The sequence below is a fragment of the Palaemon carinicauda genome, chromosome 10 (genome assembly GCF_036898095.1).
Source record: "Palaemon carinicauda isolate YSFRI2023 chromosome 10, ASM3689809v2, whole genome shotgun sequence".
In the NCBI taxonomy this organism is placed as follows: Eukaryota; Metazoa; Arthropoda; class Malacostraca; order Decapoda; family Palaemonidae; genus Palaemon; species Palaemon carinicauda.
The window spans coordinates 150,988,002-150,993,124 of record NC_090734.1 but is presented as its reverse complement, the minus strand read 5'-3'; positions in this window follow the sequence as shown (position 1 = coordinate 150,993,124).

Sequence of the window (5,123 nt, the reverse complement as noted above, 5' to 3'; positions counted from 1 at the left end):
GTGTGTGTGTGTGTGAGTGTGACTGTATTATGTAACCCAATACTGAACGCTGTATGAATCAATAAAGTCATTCAGCAACATTCTCAAATATTAAGTCGAGAAAACGGAAATCAAAACCAAGACATCACAATAATACTACTAATGGAATCTTACGAATCCTAAATAAATCCCGCATCTTTAAAAAGCCCCAAATATTTCCTTCGTTTGTCCACTTTACCATTTCTCTTTTCTATTTTTGTCGCTACGTCAACTTCCATCTCTACTGCATAATTGACGTCAACTCTGGGTTTCAATTTCGAGGTTCATTTAATCATATAGGATGGAACAATTTATGTTAACGGATGACTATAGATGGTCCAATTCGGGAGATAGCCAGAAGCCCTTTATCTCTGTGGATAGAATAAATGTGAACAATTTCAACAGGAAGGGATAAATCTGTGGTAGAGGAGTAGAGTGAGGGGGTAAGGGGAAAGGAGAGGGGCTGATACGGTAGGTTCCAGCGTAACATATTCTACTCTATTAGGTAGATTTCCAGAAAGATGGCAATCGGCGTGTTTGAGAATGGTATGCATGTGGTCATTGATATTCTCTCTCTCTCTCTCTCTCTCTCTCTCTCTCTCTAATATATATATATATATATATATATATATCATATATATATATATATATGTATATATATATATATATATATATATATATACATATATATATATATATATATATGTGTGTGTGTGTGCATGTGCATGTGTGTATGTGTATGCATATATATCTATGTATTAAAGAAGAAACACCCCTGGATACAGGAAGAATAAAATACTCATCATCAAGCATTTTTGTGTACTACACACAAGAATTTTATGTGTATATATACATATATATATATATATATATATATATATATATCTTACGAAGCTGGTTTAGTGTAGAGTAAATATCGTAGTTTATTGATAATTTTATTTATATTTCTGAATTTTTTTTCATTGGTCTATTGAAGAAATTTTACCCAGCAAGTAAAATGAGCCCCTCTCATGTAGATATAAATATTTTATGTAAATTACATAAGACTTTCATCATGAATTTCATTATATTCTTTATTCTAGATAAAATATGTAATTTAATATTTTTTTTAAAGAATTAACTTTTTATTTCACGTATGTGTGCTATGAAGTCTGTCGATTTGAAAGTGTTGTAGGATTCAAGCAAGATAGGAACAAGGGCTTGGGTAATGTTCTTTTATATTTTATGATGTATTGCAACATGTTTGAGAGAGAATTTCAGAACATGTGCTTTGGAATGTTCTTTACCACGTGTTTTCAAATTTTCGAGATGCCCGGCGAGAGGATGTTATTTTTTATTTTTTTTTTTTTTCATTTTGGGGACAATAGGTAGGCGGAGCTAGCTGGGAGAGTCGTCTTGCGGGTGCGTTGCTGTGTATCTGAGAGTTAACTGAAACCCCTCGACTCGCCTCTTAGCAATTTTATCTTGTTGGAAACTTTGATGCCCTTAGGCACAGGCCCCTACGCTACCAGAACTCGATCTGGGAAGGTTCTGGAACCCGTCAGATTTCATATATAGGCGACCCAACGTTGGGTTAGAGTCAGAGACAGACAGACATAGAGATCGAGTTAGAACCTCAGCCTTCGCCTCTCCCTCTCTCTCCCACAAATACTCCAGTCGAAAATGTTCATTACGTTAGTGTGTCCTCTCCTCAGTGACTCTGTGCCTGAATGCAAATTGTGTGTCACGTAAGACGAAAAGATGATTTTTAAATTCATTATATTAGGGGGTGTTGACATCGTATAACGTTTTATGTAAACGGCCCTGTAGGCAGGATAGGTTTGTAAAGAGATCTGGTTAACTATTATTCATTTAGTCAAACTTAAACTCTGTATTATTTCAAGCATTTTTATTATTTTCATAGCATTATTTCTGTTTCATATCATAACATTTTGGTCTTATTTTAAGTTTTGTTCAGATTTAATTTTTTTACAGTTAATTATTTTATTATTGTGTAAATTCTTTCAAAGTGTTGTAATTTATATAGAATATACTTATCTTTGTAACGAATGTATTATTCCAATCATCACTATTTAAGACCAGTCATAGCTCGATTCCTGTTAAGTACCACAGTGAAAGTTAAATAAGTGTTAATAATACTTAAAAGTAATTACCAAGTTTAGTTTTGAGTGTGCTTATAAGAACCCTTTGGATATTCAGTGTTTTATATATTGCTGTCTAGGAGTTATTCATCGGTCCCAGAATTCGTGTATTAGTGTTTTAAAGTGTAACAGTTTTAATCTAGAAGCAAGCAATGTAATTTGGAATCCAAGAGTTTAATTAACTTGCCAGTCGTAGTATATATAATATTTTATGTTTGGTTCCCAGTCACGAGCTACAGTATAATATATTTTTAATGCCCAGACTTCGGAAGTCATAATCGTATAATATATTTTGATAGTGCCCAGACCAGGGAACCATACAGTATAATATATATATATATATATATATATATATATATATATATATATATGATATAGATATACAGTATATATATATATATATATATATATATATCCATATATATATGTATATATATATATATATATATATATATATATATATATATATATATATATATATATGTGTGTGTGTGTGTGTCTGTGTGCACCCGCTAAACTTGAATTTACCTGTCTAGTACTTTCACTGCAGATTTTGTGAAATACCATACTTCTCTTATTTAAGATCTATTGAGTTTCCAAACTAATACTTCCTTGTATATAATCACTATAATGTAACTGGCCTCACCTCAACACATAACTCTTACATATAATATAATTTGTCATTTATGTTACGGGTTTAATGATACTTTTCTTTAGAATGACGTAGGTCTCTCTCTCTCTCTCTCTCTCTCTCTCTCTCTCTCTCTGAAGAAGAAGAAGAAGAAGAGTAGGAGGAGAAGGAGAAAGATGAGGAGATGAAGGAAGATGAGGAGCAGGGAGGAGGAACTAGAAAAAAGGAAACACTGACTACTTGCTTCCATATGGCCATCAGCACTGAAGACAGGAAGTCAAGAAATTCCAACTCATAATGAATTCCGATCTCGCCTCCTATACCCCCGCCCCGCCTCAATTATAGTTCCTGGATTCACGAGACCCAGAAAATGTCATCTGTCAATCAATCAATTTCATTTAAATTCAGAATTCCCAACCCGTGTTCATTCACTACTGAATTCACGCACCAATTCCATCTAATCTTCGATTCCAATCCCAATTCCTTCTCCTCCTGGATTCCAGGCGGAATCTCAACCATCCCCCTCCCCCCCCCAAAATAGAATGCACCTAAGCACACGTACGTGGGAGCGTAATATTTATGATCCATTCGAAAATATTCTCCGAGGGTAAACACTCCATGACTTATAGCAACCATGAGAAACAAATGGAGTTCGGGAAACGAATTCTATTTATGTATCTGTAGTTGTTTTATTCGTTTTTTCAGGAATTACGCCAGAGACTCGTAAATAAAACTTGGAGGTTTATTCTCTTCCGAAATAAGGCGGCGAGTTCCAGATGGCTGAAGTTGGTGGGGGAAATGAATGGTAAATTAGCCCTTGTCGGATATCTGACATAAGAGGATTTTCAATCATCGCACATGGAAAACATTTAATGAAGTTGCTCGTATGTTGTTCTTTATATATGAATGAGAGAGAGAGAGAGAGAGAGAGAGAGAGAGAGAGAGAGAGAGAGAGAGAGAGAGAGAGAGAGAGAGAGAGAGAGTAACATTTCGATGAGGAATCTACTCATCCTTACCGATATTTATTATATATATTGTATATATATATATATATATATATATATATATATATATATACAGAGAGAGAGAGAGAGAGAGAGAGAGAGAGAGAGAGAGAGAGAGAGAGAGAGAGAGGAGAGAGAGAGAGAGAGAGTAACATTTCGATGTGGAATCTACTCATCTTTACCGATATTTATTATATATGAGCAAATCAATACTTCTTTTCTCATCATCTTACTTATATAAGTATGCAATGAAAGGTAATTCTTAAAGGTTACACGAAATCATGAAAATACAAAATTCTTCCAGATCCTTGAATGTACAGTATTTCCTGGATATAAAAATGTGTTTTGGTCTCTTTCTTTTTACTTATTAATATCTAAATTTATATAATGGAGACCTGAAATTCCCACCCCCCCCTCTCTCTCTCTCTCTCTCTCTCTCTCTCTCTCTCTCTCTCTCTCTCTCTCTCTCTCTCTCTTTTCATTTCACTTGAAACTAGAGTACATACATGTTTCTTAACATAAAAACACATAGACATACTCATAAATATATATATAAATATATATATATATATATATGTGTGTGTGTGTATGTGTTATATACATATATATATATATATATATATATATATATATATATATACATATATACATATATATATATATATATATATATATATATATATATATATACATGGTATACATTTATCTTGCATTATATTTTTGGCCCAACATCAAACTTCTTACCCTAGACTCTGTCTAGAGCCTAGAGCCTACGACTACCACCCTCATAACGAATTTAAATAGATATAAGCTGAGAAGACTTATTTCTCACTATGTTCACTCTACCTGTACTTCAATGAAGTTGGGAGAGGTTTCACATTGACTGAGTTAAGAAATGTATGTAATTAGCTATTTTATAAGTTTTTTTTTTCATTAATTAAACGACAGAGGGACAAATGAAGCAGAAACTTCACACTGCAAAACAGGTGGTACGTACAGTAAACCTACTTCCATTATTTAGAATTCTCACGATCGGTGAATTTGGTAGAATCTTTTTTCGAAATTGGTATGGTTCTAAATGACTAAGACTACTTTCATGAAATATGATATATGCCATACACACACGGCCATATCTATCTATATATATATAAATATATATATATATATATATATATATATATATATATACTGTATATATATATATATATATATATATATATATATATATATATATATATATATATATATATATATATATATACAGGAAGGTTGGGGCATCTGGAACGCCGTAGATTTAATAAAAATAGGATGGAGAAAAGCCAGCGTAGC